Source organism: Syngnathoides biaculeatus, chromosome 5 (genome assembly GCF_019802595.1).
Source record: "Syngnathoides biaculeatus isolate LvHL_M chromosome 5, ASM1980259v1, whole genome shotgun sequence".
Lineage (NCBI taxonomy): Eukaryota > Metazoa > Chordata > Actinopteri > Syngnathiformes > Syngnathidae > Syngnathoides > Syngnathoides biaculeatus.
Window position 1 is genome coordinate 11,592,314 of NC_084644.1, and position 17,572 is coordinate 11,609,885.

At 40.7% G+C, this 17,572-nt stretch overlaps 1 protein-coding gene and 1 pseudogene across 2 annotated transcripts in view; both read left to right on the forward strand.

Moving 5' to 3' along the window:
• Positions 1 to 17,572, forward strand: part of dnajc28 (DnaJ (Hsp40) homolog, subfamily C, member 28) — a 47,491-nt gene that overhangs the window by 20,869 nt on the left and 9,050 nt on the right. Inside the window, exon 4 of one of the 2 annotated variants that reach the window (XM_061818802.1) lies at positions 1,109 to 1,126. The exons of the other annotated variant lie outside the window; for it this stretch is intronic. The gene's annotated coding sequence lies outside the window, so the exon portion shown is untranslated. Of the gene's footprint in view, positions 1 to 1,108; positions 1,127 to 17,572 lie in introns of those variants that run through there. 2 annotated transcript variants of the gene reach the window in all.
• Positions 5,516 to 5,634, forward strand: LOC133501580 (5S ribosomal RNA; annotated as a pseudogene).

The following is a 17,572-nucleotide window of genomic DNA, read 5'->3' on the forward strand; positions in this document are numbered from 1 at the left end:
ACATCTCACAATCGAGTGAAGTGTCTGGGGCATTATTACCCTATCGTTTCAAGCCATATTTAGATGATATGCGGATCATGGCCAAACCACCTCCCCGCCTGATCCACCGGTGACAACGCTGCGGCCAAACCGCCTCCTCGTCCAATCCACCTCGCGGCGAGCCACCCAGCTGGCGGCTGGCTCGGCCTTGTTGACAAGGCCAGTAGCAATTCGCAAGGCCTGCGGAGGCTGTCCTTCAGCGGCTGCGGCACGGGAGCCTTCCGATGCGCACATCGACACATTTACCACCCCTGACTTACAATTATGCCCCCCCTCCCCAGCTATTGGTTTTTTTTTAGTAGCTGTATACACACCTACCTGTCATTTGGAAACCACGAAGCTCTCGTCCTTTGCACCTACACAAACCATTTTTCACGACGAACCGGATCTTTTGGAAAAGTATGAAGAGCGAATCCATCCTCCCGAGTGTTTGAGCAATATCCAGCAATGCAACAAGCCGGCATTTTGGCTAACAGCGAAGGAACAACGAGCTACCTTCCAGGAGGTAAAACTAATGGAAACAAACAAGTCCACTTGGGGGATCCTCTGTCCTTTACGTCACTCCCTGCTTCTTCTTGAAAACAATTCCCTCGAGAGGATTTTCGTGGCGGGAGTTACAAAAAGCCGTATACATCAAAATCATTTTTTGTGCTGGGAAAAAATGGATGGTTCCATACCAGCTGCTGTTTTTTCATTAATAACATACTAAAAATCATCCATTTCATGACACTTGACCTTTAAGGCTGTGCAATTGGGCAATTTGTTGAAAGGGGTGTGTTAAATAAAATAAGTAGTATGCAGTCTGCCTTTGGCTTTACAAGCTAACCATTTTGTTTCTAGGGTTTACCAATCTTTTCAATCACTACTTGACCTTTAAGGTATGTATAATGTGTGTGTATTTATATATGTGTGTGTTTGGTTATTTCTATACAAGAACTGTAATTGTGTATTTAAAATACATTTTTTTTGTTGATCTCGTAAAGTCGTCATCCCTTAATGCCAAGTGAATCACCATCAACTTCTCTGTGTCATAACTGACTATTTTCTGTCTGGATCAATATTCCAACAGGATCACACTGCACGAGAAAAGGAAGAAATTAGGAGGAAAATATTTTCCTGGTGAGGGGGCGGCTTACTGCTGGCTAATCTCTACCTGCCATCTTTAACTAACTAGAGAAGTCCACGACACCAATACTGTTTTCATCTAATGTTCGTGACTCACTGGAGTGTTTATAGCCTTTTACCTCACTTCTGGCTAAGGACGTCCCTGTTCTGTTCCAAAAATACGAGACAAGAAAATAAGCAACAGGTGTAATCTGAGCTGGATCTCTTGTGAATTTCATAGGAGTTTTCACAAGAAAGATGCTCACAGTCAAAGATAGCGCTGCCCGTCCATTTGTATTTGTTGTGCAGTATGTAAGCAACAAGGGTAATTTTCATAGAATTTGATCAGTCATGGTAAAGACATACCTCACTGAATTTCATTTTGAAAATTGTTAATAAGAAGTGCTGGTTCCATCAACAAAGCTTTTGTGTTTTTAAGGATGAGATCCTGTCACCTGGAATCAGGTAAAATAAAACCTTCTTTTCCTTTCGGCTTGTCCCGTTAGCGTGTCATCTTTTTCCATCCAAGCCTATTTCGTGCATCTTCCTCTCTCTAACACCCACAGTCTTCATGTCCTCCCGCACAACATCCATCAACCTTTTCTTTGGTCTTCCTCTTGGTCTTTTGCCTGGTAGCTCCATCCTCAGCACCCTTCTACCAATATACTCACTCTCTCGTCTCTGGACGTGTCCCAACCATCGAAGTCTGCACTCTCTAACCTTGTCTCCAAAACATCCAACTTTGGCTGTCCCTCTAATGAGCTCATTTCTGATCCTATCCAACCTGTTCACACCAAGCGAGAACCTCAACATCTTCATTTCTGCTATCTCCAGTTCTGCTTCCTTTTGTTTCTTCAGGTTCACCGTCTCTAATCTGTACATCATGGCCGACCTCACCGTTGTTTTATAAACTTTGCCCTTCATCCTACCTTTGAGTCTTCTGTCGCATAGAACACCAGACACCTTCCGCCAACTTTTCCACCCCGTTTGGACCCGTTTCTTCACTTCTCTGTATTGTTGACCCCAAGTATTTGAAGTCATCCACCCTCGCTATCTCTTCTCCCTGGAGCCTCACTCTTCCCCCTCGAAGTATATTCTGTTTTACTTTGGCTAATCTTCATTCCTCTCTTCTCCAGTGCGTACCTCCATTTTTCTAATTGTTCCTCCGCCTGCTCCTACCATAGTCCAAGGGGATTCCAGTCTAACCTCATCTGTCAGCCTATCCATTACTGGCGCAAACAGGAAGGGGCTCAGCGCGGATCCCTGTTGCAGTCCCACCTCCACCTTAAATTCTTCTGACACACCAACGGCACATCTCACCGCTGTTCTGCTGCCCTCATACATGTCCTGTAATATTCTAACATATTTCTCCGCCACACCAGACTTGTGCATGCAGTACCACAGTTCCTCTCTTGGTACTCCGTCGTAGGCTTTCTCTAGGTCTACGAAAACACAATGTGTAGGTCCTTCTGAACTTCTCCGTACTTTTCCACGAGCATCCTCAAGGCAAATAATGCATAACCGTGATGAGAAGAGTTTGTTGTGAGTTAGTTTTCGAAATACTGGATGTCGTAATGCATTATGAGGGTTCAATGTTTAAGCGTGGGTTTGAGGTGCACTGACATGCAAAGTATTTTTTCAAAAGTGAATTTAAAGCGACTCTGACGTTCATTGTGAGCGGACCTAACAATAACTGCAACATTTAAAGGGCCAGCAACATATCTTGCGGTAAAGCGATTACTCAGCGAGCGCCAATAGGCCAAACACATGTTGTCAGCATCCTGGGCAAGTTGTTTCAAAAGTGATAAATCTTGTTTTTGGAGGGGAAATAATTCCAAAGCAAAAGAAAAAAAATTCTGCTATTCACTTGAGATTTTATGATGTTATAAGGTTGAATAATTGTGATAAAATGCTGTATTCCTGATGTTTATGAGACCAAAGCAGCAGGCCGTGAGTGTAAAAAATGATTGATTTCATTATGACATCAGTCGGGCAAACTCACACGAAAATATTGCATACATGAGATGTACGCACATGCTAAAAACACGATTTCCAAAATACCTTATCGGTAAGCACACATACCGACTGTAAAAACAGTGCACAATTACATTGAAGTTGAAACGTTTTGTAAAATGTGTATTAAAACAGAATACAATGATTTGGAAATCATTTTCAACCTATATTCATGTGGATACACTACAAAGAAAATAATCTTTACCAGGTTTGCCTCCTCAGTAACTCGTTTCACATATTTATTGCAGATAGTGTAGTATCACCAATGACATTGCTATGTTTTGCAACAATGACTTTGCGATGGTCTTGAAACAGCTCGCTGCTCTTAACCATCATGAGATGTGTCTTGACTTACACCTTGACAATGACACCTTTTTGTGAGCCATCAATTAAGACCGAACCAGATGATATTCATTTGGGGTTTACAAGGGGCCAGATTACGCTTTAATCACTGAAAGACTTTTGGTGTTGTTTTGGCTTTCAATCCCTTTTTGCACCTCAGTTTCGTCACGTGTTCAATACTTTTTGCCTGACTAATTTGACATTATTATTATTACAAATTTTTTTTGTTGTTATACATTTTTTTGTATGGATGGATTACTCCGTGTATATATATATATATATATATATATATATATATTATATATATATATATATATATATATATATTTGAAGCTGTACAAAAATAAGTCAATTTTTTTTCTGTCATTGTCTCTAGTCAAATCAGACATAATGTCTCCTGTTTCAGGTAGGTCAGGATCAACAAAATTATGTAATTTTAGTCAATTCCACAATATTAGGAGAGAGAATTTCTTACAACATTTTATATTCATTCCTTTGAGGTCAAAACCTTACTTACACAAAACGTACTCTGTCTTTAAAGAAAATGGGGAAGCCTAAATAATGAGGTCATGGCTTTGGAAGCTCCTGATAGGTTAATTGACAATATGGGCATGAATTGATGGCACACCTGGGGATGTATTTAAGGTCATTCCTCAAATACGCTGCTTCCTTGTTTCAAATCGTAGGAAAATCAAAAGAAATGGGCCATGAAATCAGAGAGAATCATGGATCTCTACAAGTGTGGCTTATCCTTGGGTGCAATTTCCACATGCTCTCTCTCTCTCTCTCTCTCTCTCTCTCTCTCTCTCTCTCTCTCTCCCTCTCTCTCTCTCTCTCTCTCTCTATATATATATATATATATATATATATATATATATATATATACACACACACACACATACACATAGTGTGCGGTCTGATTATTTTTTGAATATTCGGTCAAAAATCAATACCAATTCTAAAAAAAATCCAAGTTACACACATAGATTTCGATTCAATTGACTATTCAGAAAACCATCTTCATAAGAAGCCTTCTCCACCACATCAAATTGATAATGATGATGTTGTTTTGATGTTTATAGTTAAGTTCTGAGGAGTGCTGAAAGTCAGAATGCTACTCTCGGTCTCACTCAGTTCAGATGTGTGTATTTACACAGAGTTGTGAGTTGAGTGCTGTTAAAAGCAAAGAGATAAGAGTATCGTGCATGATTGAGTTTCTGCCAGGGTTCTTTCTTGGCAGGACATTTTTGGCAGATTTGGTTTATTATGCATGTAAAATTATTATCTTATTCCACTTGTAGCAGATGTCTGGCCACCACATGGAGGTCTTGGCTCTCACGTTGCATTGACTCCTGGTAGCCGTGGATGTGATTCAGGACATTTGTTCCCAGTGGTGTGTGGATGTTCAGGCATTCAAAGTTGGTACAAGGTGCTTATTTTTCTAGGGATGAAAATGATGCAAGCACCCACTTTTGGAACAGGTGTGTAATATCGGTTTTGCTAGAACTGCATCGTCGCTTTGCTTACTGTGTCAAGAAAACTGCGAGATTAACTGTTTTACTGGAATGTGTAAAGCCTTTAAGCAAGCATGTGGTCCCGATCAAATACAGTTGATGGATCATTCTTGGTCCTTCACCTCACTTTAGAGGTTGTAACTGTCTCCTCTTTCGAAGAATACTTTCCCGTTCTCAGAGGAGTTGTATGGATCGAAAAAGTTTGGGCTGAACTGGACTTGGTTCTGTTAAGTCACTGTTAAAAGAAAAATGTTTCCTGGAGGGACAGTGTAGATCAGGTGTGTCAAACTCGTTGTTGTCACGGGCCGCATCGTGGTTGTGGCTTCTTCCCGAGGGTCGTTATGACTGTTAACCTACATAAAGGAATTATCATATATAATAAATGTATGTATTTAAAACCAGAAGCCTAGGAAAACACGTTTTTCAATTATTACATTTCTTTTTGTCGTTGGTCAAAAAAAATGCTTGCAATTTGTTAATGTTGTTACAAAAGAACACATTTAACTTACGGCTGTGCTACCCTGAGAACGCCCGATCTCGTCAGGTCTCGGAAGCTAAGCAGGTTTGGCCATGGTTAGTGCCTGGATGGGAGACTGCCCGGGAATACCAGGTGCTGTAAGCTTCTCTCCCGGCTAAATGCAGAGGGGCTGCGTCAGGAAGGGTATCTTGTGTAAAACTATGCCAAACAAATATGGGTTCATCTGAGATCACAGACAGATGCTGTGGCGACCCCTAACGGGACAAGCCGAAAGAAAAAGAAGAAGAACACATTTTGACACCTGTGGTGTAGACGGTTAAAAAAGAGGATACTCGGAACAGAGCCCTGTGGCATGCTTGTGGGAATTGGAGAGGGAACATAAATTGACGGATGCCTGAGATTGGTTTGAAGCCTGAAAGTTTGTTGCCATTTCCGTTTGCTGTCCTTTAGAATAGAAAAATGTCAGATTTATCCTAATTGGACCCATCTCCACCAAGAAGGATCTCCGGTTTGTTGCTATTAAGATGAAAATATTGCCAAGAGGGATAATGTTGATGATGGCGCTTAACTGTGTGGTCACCTCAGTAATTATGTTTTTGTGCTTTTCGTTAATCTTTGGCGACATCACATAGCTTGCTTATATAACGGAAGACCTGCTGAACATAGGGGACTTTACCAACTTTCACAAACCATTTGAGTATTTTCTCACAGCTACTCACCAGCAGGGTGGCCGCAATCCGTGGTCCATGATAGGTGGAGGCGACGTCACGGAGGGAAGTGAGCCAGAGCGCAGGTCAGGCTCATTTCAGACTGTTCTAAATTGCTAGAAGACGGCATCATTTGCACAACTGTGAAAAATAGTATCAGCATTATCACATAATTAGTTTCGTTGCTCTCCATACTGTAAAATATTTTAGGTTTGTTTTTTTTTGGCTCAAAAGTAGTTTCTGTCCAATGGTTGTCGTATCCAATCATTGTCATATCGTGTCCAATTACCGGAGACAGATTCATCGTGTCTTTTTGTCATGGCAATTAAAGTTGATTTTGATTCTGCTTCTGGTAAAGACATGAGCCCCTGGGTCTGAGCCCTGGATACACTAATGGAAACAGCCAAGGTGCTTGTTCCAAGGCTGAAGCTCTCCATCCTATTCAAGTTCCCAAAGAATTTGGATTTGGAGAGGTCAGTTTTGATCAATAAAGTTCCAGACTTTGGTAAAGAGAACCCAGTTTCACTAAGGAGGATCCCTGGTTTGTTCCTGTTATTTGGAAAATAGTGCCTTGAGGGAGGGTGTGGAGGATGACAGAAGGGGCCTTGGGGCACACTGATGGAACTTGGAGAAAGAACAGATTTGCATGATCGAAGATGCATGGTGCCAAAGATCTGTTTGGAGGTTGTCACTGTCTGCTCATCTCCAAATTGGAGTTGTCAATTGTGATAGAATAACTATTGACTTTATCAATAAGAGTGAGAGCATTGATGACAAAGAAAAGGGGCCCTAGGACAGAGCCCTGGGTGTTGGTGGGATCATTTCAGTGCTTGAAACTGTCCACTCCTTTGAAGAATACGTTCTACTTCCAAGAAAGTAAAAAGTAATTCCAACAACTGTAAGACTCAAGGTGGTCACTTTTGAGTTGTTGTTGTTTGTTCTCTGTGTTTGTCATCCATTAATAGTTTCTAGAGGAGAATTCTCCCTATGAGTGGACTTTCACCTTTATAGCGGTTTTCTACCTTCAAGGTGCTCAAAGCAGCTTTAACAGCGTCTCTTATTCAGCTTCTGATGATGCAGTATCTGTAACAACAGGGGATTCAGTACCTTTGAGGAAAATTCAACATGATCACAGGGGATAAGAGGTGAACCTATATCAGATTGGGAGCCAACCACTCTGCCTACCACCTGAGCCAGATGCCCCCTCATCTTAAGACCTGTTGTTTCAGTACTGACCATTTCTCATGATCACGTGCTCTGTCACGCAGACGTAATTCAGATCACAACCCCTAGAATTGTTTTTTTCCTCGCTCGGTATGTTGTCAAATTAACTTCCTTGTAATGTAAGTTGAGGGTGGACGACTTCACATACTTGGGGTCAACAATACAGAGCAATGCTGAGTGTGGTAAGGAAGGGAAGAAACGGGTCCAAGCGGGATGGGACAGTTGGCGGAAGTTGTCTGGTGTTCTATGTGACAGAAGAGTCTCCGCTAAGATGAAGGGCAAAGTTTATAAAACAGTGGTGAGGCCGGCCATGATCTACGGATCGGAGACGGTGGCACTGAAGAAACAACAGGAAGCAGAAGTGGAGGTGGCAGAAATGAAGATGCTGAGGTTCTCGCTCGGAGTGAGCAGGTTGGATAGAATTAGGAATGACCTCATTAGAGGGACAGCCAAAGTTGGATGTTTTGGAAACAAGGTTAGAGGGAGCAGACTTCGATGGTTGGGACACGTCCAGAGACGAGAAAGTGAGTATATTTGTCGAAGGGTGCTGAGTATGGAGCTGCCAGGCAAAAGAACGAGAGGAAGACCAAAGAAAAGGTTGATGGATTTTGTGAGGGAGGACATGAGGACAGTGGGTGTTATAGAGGAGGATGCACGAGATAGGCTTGGATGGAAAAAGATGACATGCTGTGGCGACCCCTAATCGGGACAAGCCGAAAGGAAAAGAAGAAGATAATGTGGGTTGTTGTCTGGTATATGAAACAAATACTTTTCTTCAGATTCTTGTTCAGAATCTGGACAGAATGCAGTGGATGGCTATGTTGTTTTCATTCTGTCTCCAAATCTTTTGCATTCCCTCATCCGTGACGCCCTTTTGACCGTTTCATAACGTGCAAAAAACCAACAAGCGCCAGGGCATTTCTGAGTGGCAGAATGTGTTTAATTACCGCTAACCTGAACTGAAAACGATGAAGAAAAGCTGTTTTTAATGTAAGGGGATAATTTATAAAATTTCACATCTTTTCTATTTGTGAAAGTACAATATTAATTGTTTTTCTTCTTTTTAGGAATAAAATAGACAAGTGTGAATGATTAGGCTGTAAAAAAAAAAAAACCAATGGCATTTGTTGTGATGACAGTTGCAGTAATGTTTTTTTCCTGCTGCACTCTTTTTGCCATTTCAAATGAGATGAGTTCTTCATGTTGCCAAAAGCACATCGCTAGCCATGACGTCTGCTAGCTAGAGGCTCAGCTGCACTGTTTGTTTACGGCAGTTACCATTCCTGTCCCTAACCTAATAGTTCAGAATAGAAGTGCCCGGATTTGAATTCCTGGAAACGTCTTTCTTTGAGGTGCCAACCACTGAACCAGAGTGCTGCCCACAATAGTCAAAATGTCAGGGGCAGGCAAACAATGTGAAAGTACAGCTTGTTCTTCTGTGTCATCGCGTAACGGATTTCAATTGTCAAGGAGATGATGAAAGACTTTCCCGTGATAAGGATCAAGCACGGTATAAACTGTACTTCTCTCACAGTTCATCAAACACTTTGTATTGCATCTTGCTGAAACACAAGTCATCGTTTTAGCTTCATACTTTGTCCGAGTTGGCTCATTGCTCAGCAGTCCAACTGCTGGACCGTTGATCTCATTCGGAAAGGTTTTTCTTCAAGTGCGATTTAACTTCAGGCATATTACCTTGCCTATAATTACATTCAGGTTAGGTTAGGCAAGAGCACAAATGATGACTTTAATAAAAGTTCACTTTTTACCCCGTTTGCATGCATTAGTGGTCTTGGAACTGACAAGGAGAGAAACGCTTTTCTTTGAGTTTAGGCCTCCCCCAAGGAGTCTTCTTGACCATTCTCCGTGCAACAAAAACATGCTGGCAAGTTCAGAAGCGCCACTTTGTGTTTGAATGTAACTTTTACAGTATCACATCTCTTGGTCTCTATCCAAGAAGTTTTTATAACTCTGGTCCAGATACATTTTTTGGTTGAGTGTTAAACATCTGTGACGATCTGACACCATTCACCTGTGATCCAAATTTCAATTTGCAGCTGAACTTATGTGCCAGTGGTTGTCTGTTCATGAAAACTAGTTGCAGATCCCTGTACATCGTTTGACTGTTGCATCCCGTTCGGCCGTGTCACTCGGTGTGCGGCAGGCCCTCATTTTCAACGAAATTGTACACGGACAAAACCCACGCACGGAAGGGGGTAACCCAAAACCTCACAACTGCGGATGTTAACTACAAAGTACTGCGCTGCTCTTGTCGTAGTGCAATACCGACAAACCTATACAAATAACACCCACAGCGCGATGGCGAAAGGATATATAAAGTATCCTCGTAGTTCACTTGGTGCGCTTGGCCGAGTTCACATGCGTGTCTATTTTTCTGTCATCGTAATCATCAAAATGCTTGACTGGCAGCCACAGAGATCAAGTGATATGTGCAGCCGTGCTTTAAAATGCAATTTTTCTTTCCCCCTGCGCTTGGCAATAAGATGAGGGAAAACAAACAGGCTGTGGTTTGACTTAATTCTCAAGATAAATCAATCAGCGGGAGCGGGAGTCATTTCACGCTGCGGCTGGATGAAATGTCACATTCTGAAATGGAGATGAAGTTTCAACAAAAGCTCCGCAGTAATCAGTGTTGTAAATTATCCTGTTTTTTTTTTGTTGTTGTTGTATGCTACCTCAAGATTGTAACACACCAAAGGTCTTAAAACCAATATTTCGGGGAAAAATACGTCTTTGGAGTTTGAATTGTCGACTTACAAGATATCACGTGAGGTGTCAAATTATCGTGGGAGTTCATTGTAGCTCAGTGGAACTCAGTTCAGGATTAACTGTGCACGTTTTACTTTTTTGGGGGGGTTTTTCGTAAGATAACGATAGGTACAGATTGCATGTGTCCATGTTTTGAAAATCATAATGTAAATGTGCATATTTTTACACCGAAAAAGTTGGTTTAAACAGAAGTAAAAGTCTTTTAGAAGCAAGGTACACACGAACCGATTTTGAACATTTTGTCATGAGCAAGGCTGGACCACGGCCAAGGGGGGCGTTGACTGGCAACCGTTGCGAGCGGTTTCATCTCTGACACCTGTCGCCGGTCACAGCTATGTCACATGACGTACTGCGATTAGACAATGGATTTAAGTTGGAGTTTTGTCACTGGCATTTGCCAGTTCGTTGAGTATGGTTTCCCGCATCCAGTCACGCTTTTGGTTATGCTCTTTAGTTGACTTGTAGTTATCGGAGATTGTTTCTTGTGTTTTGGATCCTGCCTTCTTGGACTTTGTTCTCGTGCGCAATTTGTGTTTATAATTAAACCCACTGAACATCATGTCCTCGTCTTGGAGTCCTGCATTTGGGTCCGCCCGTGCACTGTTGTTTCGTGACACATTTTAATTGGAGTACATACATAGATATCAGTCATTTTCCCTCCAATTTCTGAATGTGTCTCGAGAGAATGACCCTATGTGAGTGTTTTTTTGTTTTGTTTCTCCTGTGTGCTCTGATGAGGTCATGGCCAGTTAAAATGCTAAAATGCTTTTATAATGACAGAGAATGCACATACAAAAACAAACAAACAAAATCCATTTGTTTTTCCTGCTCTTAAACGTGTGCTAGAGATGACCAACAAACGCAGCACACCACACGCATCACACACATCTCCACCGGCAATCGCCAATCTCTTCCCGAAAACCAGATGTCTGTCATTGTACCAAGACTGACCTGTTTAACATTTGCGAGTGCTTGCTGAGGCGATCGGAAGGGGTGGGCGTGGGGGTTATTGGGGTGGGTTCGGGCGGGGAGGGGAGGGAATCATTCTTAACACATCCCACACCACAGGATAAACACTCTGGATTGGATTTTAGACAGTCAACATTAAGGTCTTTCTTGACTTTGATTGTATGGGGGGGGAGACACAAAAATTGCTCAAATTCTGCCGATATATTTGAATGTGAGTAACCTTTGGCACTGATGGTGTAGTGGTACACCTGCCTGACCTTGCTGCAGACAGTGTGGGTTCCGTTCCCTCTCAATGACGGCTACATGTGTCCTAGGACTGGCTGGTGACCAGTTCAGGGTGTAGTCCGCCTTGCGCCGGAAAATAGCTGGAACAGGCTCGGGCACTCCAGCGACCCTTGTGAGGATAAGCAGCTTGGAAAAAAGGATGGATGGTTGAGTAACCTGCTTAAGTGACAAACATGTGTAGCAAAGGCTTTCGTGGCTCTCAGTGCTGCCGTCAAGCGTGGTCTGTCGTGATTGGCCAGCAGTTCTGGGAGGCTTTGTACTTTGTACAATCATTGGACGGTCTTATGTGTCAATCATGATGGCAGCACTACTCATGTGGAAGTCGAGGGGGGTGCGTGACCACAAAAATGTTACAAGAATACCATGTATTCATGGACCAATAATTGGGTGACTGCAAAAGATTATCCCGTAGGATGTGGTGTGATATGAGTGTTCAGAGCTGATGCTCATAATTTGATCATTTGATTTGTTAAAAATGATGAACCTATTTATTCTTATTCATCACAAAATTCACCGTTGACTATATATCATGCCCATCAAAGGAAATGTATTCACATCCAGTGATGCCTCGAGATACGAGTTTAATTTGTTTTTGTAACAACGCTCATATCTCAAACCATCTTTCCCTCTTGAAATCAATGGAAATGCCGTTTGTCCTTTCCAGCAAAACAACAAAAATGCTTTAATGTGTCTTATTAAGTAAAATCTCATTCTATAATAATGCGCTTTATAAAAATCAAGTAGAATATAAGTGATGAAACCGTTTTTGCTTCACTTAAATGGAAATTGTGCTGCTCCTTCTGCTGTGTGTGAATTGGCCGCCTGGGAGCGGTGTACTGTAAAATAAATAGATGAACACTTAAAGTTAGTTTTTTCCAGGGGATGAAGTACGTAGACCACGAGTACAGGATTGTTATATTACTGTCTACATGTGTTGCCCCACTTCTTGTGCTATAACACTGCAACCTCGATGCTATTCGTTAACCTGCCCATGGTCTTTTGCATTGTTTGTTAGCATTCAGTGAAACGGAGTCGCTCTTCACGTTTCTAACTACTACATTTGCGATTTGTTCCTAGCGTAGTCCAGTGAGTTTATTTCTTCAGTCCATCCATATCCAAAATCCATCAAAGACTTTTTGCCATTTTATGAGCATTTATTTATAAAGTTAATTTATTTCGCTTTGCAAGCAGTATTGTGGTTGCATATTGGCGCTGTCACAGAGGGATTAATTTAACATCTATGTTTATTATTGTGGTCGTAGTCTGCACTGAATCACACTGAGCACTTTTTCAAATAGTTTGACCTTTTTGTATAACTCGCTTAAGCAGCCGGACCGCTTTAATTTCGGAGCATTTACGTTATGTGGCCAGTTTATCTGTTCATTATTACATATGATTTACTTTATATTATTGTTGAAAGGTGTATAACTGATCGTTTTGTCTTTCTATAGATACTGAAAATTGGGCTGTCACTATCAAATATTTTGACAAGCAATTATTCTATCGACTATTTCATTGATTAATTAAATAATGCAATAAAATACATTTACCATCAAAGGTTATTGTATGATAACTAAACAATATAAACCAATACAGTACTGTATATATCAGTTTCATATACCCATATCCATTCCAACGAAACAACAAAAAGTTGTCATGTGTTTTTACAAAGTAAAATGGCGCTCTATAATATCATACTGTATAAAACAGAGAGGAATTGAATAATCAAATAGAATATAAGTACTGAGACAGTTTTTGCCACAGTTTTTAACTTCAATACAATGGAATTTGTGCTGCTCCTTCTGGTGTGCATGAATTGACCTCCTGGGAGCAGTACAATACAAACGGAGCCCGTCAACATGGAGCCCGTCAAAACCCCCATTGTAGGCCACAGTAAAAATCATATTTAGGCCCGTGAGTACAAGATTTTTGTATTACTGTCTACTTGTGTTGCGCCACTTTTTGTGCTGAAAGGGTTATAACACTGTGACAGCGACGCTATTTTATTTGCCTGTGTATGCTGTTTTGCATTGTCTGTTAGCATTTTGGTGATATATATATATATCTCCCATCATAGCTAATTGCACACATAATTGTCTTTGTTTTGTCTAATTTGACGGGAAACTTAAACTGGTAGTGGCCAAATCATAAATACAGTAATTCTGTGTGTAAAGATTACTTTAATTTACTTTTTTTAAATACAGATATTTTTTAAACTAGATCTAACTGCAGTGCAGTGGTATGCAAAATTGGATCTAATTTAATGTTGATCTAAAAAAAATCCAAGAAATGGAGTCAGATGCACAGTCATCTGGGAGACAACTATCAAGCCTTAAATATATGTCATTAAATTTAAGTGGGTGTTTAAAGACTGTTTGACAGGTTGAACAGTGTTTAGCATCATTTTATATCTGCACGGCACTTACGAATGTAAAATGTTACTTCGATAATTGTTTTAAACCACGGATATAAATATTAAGCGGCACTGTAATTCAACTAGATACACAAAGTGAAAGTATTAGTAGTGAAATGACCGTGCGGGACAGTCTTTCTTCCATCCGAGCGCAGCGTTTTGTGGGCGAGGCTTCCGCAGGTCCTGGCAGCCCGGCGAGTTGGATGCAAATATCACCTCTATCTCGCGCTCTTTCACACACACTCCCGCCACAGCGTTGCAGCAGTCGGAGGCAGCTGACGCTTCAACAACTTTGGATTTAAAACCCACGGGGAAGGCTTCACTAAATCAACAACAAAAAAACAAAACACACGTTGCACTGAAGACAAAAGGAAAAGCATCAACGTGTTTCATTCCAGTGGGGATGTACCGTAATTATTTTTATTCTCTTTTTTTATTTTAAGATGACTTTTTATTTTTTACCAGTCATATTTTGAAATCATTCTGTTCAAATTCTATCGCGGGCAGACTTGTATTAATTAGTTGCAGGTTTTTTTTCCATTTTGTTTTCGTTAGTTATTTTTTTTGACATTCAATCTGTGGATTTTTAACAAGAGGAAAATTGAAGTGTGACGAGTGGACCCGGTACACAGGTTGGTTGGTGCTTTTTTTTTTTTTTTTTTTTTAGATTTAGACTTTTTGCGCTTTCTCGAGTATTTCATCATACAGTGACTGTATTACATTTTGCAAACAGCATTGTTGTTGCATCCTGGCACTGCCAGAGAGGGATTAATTTAACAACTATGTTAATTATCGTTGTTGTGGCATGCACTGAATCATACTGAGAGCTGTTTCAAACAATTTGACCTTTTTTGTATAAGCATCCATACCTCTTTTTTTCCCCTCAACAGTTTACATTATTTGTCCAGGTTTCTCTGTTTATCATTACATATGATATAGGGTACTGTAAATTATAGTTGAATAGCATATGACTGATGATTTTGTCTTTCTATAAATGCTGCAAACAGGGGTGTCACTATCAAACATCTTGGGAATCAAATATTCTTTTGCCTATTTCAGCGATTAATCAAAAAAAAATTGCATTAAGGTTGATTGTTTGATAAACCAAATAAAGAGCAATTCACTAATATCACACGTGAAAATGATATCAATCTTTTGAAGCTGATAGCTACTTCTTGCGCACTGCTGAATAGGAAGGGCTACCAGTTCAATATGCACTTGTGAAGCTGCTTCAGGTTCGACGACATGCCACTTACAGGTTTTCATACTACGGCTGCAGGGAATTATTTGTTATTTTCATTATAGATTAAACTTACTTATTCTTTACATGAATTGATAATGCTTCCGTTACTGGGTTGGTCTGTAAAATGTCATTAAGGAGGCAAAAATGTTGATCATTGTGTTCTTTAGTACAAGCAATTGTTTGCAAATTTTTGTCAAATTGTCTTATTTTAATTACACACAAAGCTCGTCCGTCTACTTTTATGGACGACGAGGAAATTCAGAGAATATTAACTGTTAAAATCAGAGGATTTGGACAATTTCAAGATAACCAATGGCTCTACCAATTATCAAAATAGTTGCCCATTAATCTGGTGATTGATTAGAAAAATTTGCGAGGAATAGACATGAAATACTCGCAACTGAGCTTCACGTTGTAAAGTTTGAAACGAGACGAAAACGGGATGGAAGGCGAGAGTAGCGTGTGGCAGAAGAGTTGGTAGCAGAGGACAAAGCCACCATAATAGTGTACGAGACAATCTCGCAGGTCGCAGTGGTCGTTTAGAGAGGCGCTCTGGTAAGAGTGTGGAAGAGGGTTCAACAAAACCGCAGTTTTTTGTGTGTACAGATGTCAACAACTAGAACTAGGATTCAGGATTAACAAGATAGAAATATCAATGCCGCGTGCAGCTGCCTCCTAACAGTGGTCATTTGGTTTGTGCATAAGTTAAGTCGGTGAGTTTGTTTTCACGTTTTCGCTCGTCCGGTTTGGTCAGTCTATGCCACCCTGCCTTTAACTCGCATTAAATTCTTAAAAGCGATGCAAAACAGACTCAAGAGAACTGACAGCAGCAGGATATTGGTTGCTAACCAAGATAAAATACAGCACACCTTCTTGTTTCTTCTGGGCGAAACAGCGTGGAAACATTTAGCAAGATATATATACCTGTAATGATTTTTTTATGGGTTTTTACAATATTTTATGTCTTCTTGCCCTCCTGTGTTGGAAAGGCCCGCCACAGTCGACAATGCGTTTCTCAGCTGTTTGAATGAAGGCTGGGGGAACAAACACAGTAGGCAGACTCGCGCAGAAGCTCCAGTTGGCTACAGTTCACGCTCAGATGCTCACACGGTACACGTTCAGGCCCCGCCTCTTAAAGGCGCATTCATGCACACAGATTTTGGGCATTTGTAAATTGAATTTGTAAATTTGTATCTTCTATTGTCTAGATATAAATTTAAATATACATCTGAAAACTAAATTATCTATTTATCTATCTATCTATCTATGTCAAGTCTATGTCTAAATATAAATCTTAAATATTAAAATGTATGCGTGGATACATGTAAATGTTAAATATTAATGTAAATACAAATGTTAAATGCCAAAACTAATGTTTCAGGTTGAACTTAATATTTAGTTAATATACAAATCCACACTCCGAAGAAACTGAAGTACCAAATTAAAAGCTGTTTGTAACGTTAAATAAAAATGGATTGACCCTTGACAATGCATTATCGCTTTCTGGAATAACAAACCAGTTACGGAAACTTTATCTGAGGAGTACTTTGAATGTTTATTGTCACTTTTCTGAACAAGTGCCACATGGATGTCACGGGGCATGAACCAGGGACGCAAGGTGAAGAGAGGACTGGTTCATTCCACTGGTCTGCCCGCCTCAAGAGGGCTTCCTCGCCGCCTGCTAAGGGGCAGACGTTAACCCTAGAGGTAGATTTTGAAAAACAAGTGGCGTACTGCTGCTGTGGTTCTTTAAAAAAAAAAAAAAAAGTTAGCTAGCTTGCTAGCTAGCTAGCTAGCTCTCCCTTGCTTGAAAAAGGAGGTTGTGGTGTCTGCCAGTGAGGATTCCCAGAGGCAGAAGTGTCATCTTCCTTGCTGCACCCACTCATAACCCTTTGCAGAGCTGTGGCCAAGAAGCATTTCTTCATAAAAGTGGCACGCAACACGCAAAGTATTCATTACATCAAGTTTTCTCAACTGGTTTGTTATTTCAGATCGTGATCAGTGTTCTGCAGCTGTAGTATGAGAACCTGTAACTGGCATGATTTAACACCTAGATATTGATCATTTATATGTAACATTTAGCTTTAAGATTTATATTTAAAGGGGAAATCCAGTGGTTTGCATTAACAATAAATAGGTCATGTGATATGTACTCTATCTTGACAATGTGATGTTAAATCCTCTCTCATTTAATAGTGTTTTGAGAAGATTTTTATCAATTACAAATTTTCAGGGGCGCTGCCATTTTCGCGAGTCACATGACCTACGTGGGCGTATGTAACGTGTTACGTGCCGTTCCAAATGCTCGATTACATGGGAGACCATTACGTTTAGCGCTGATTTCTCGGATTTATCCTCATCTGATGAAGAAATAGCAGTATTGGTTGATCGGGAAAACAGAGGAATACTTCCATACAGAGCGGTGGAGCCGTGAGCTCGCTTCCTGCCGAG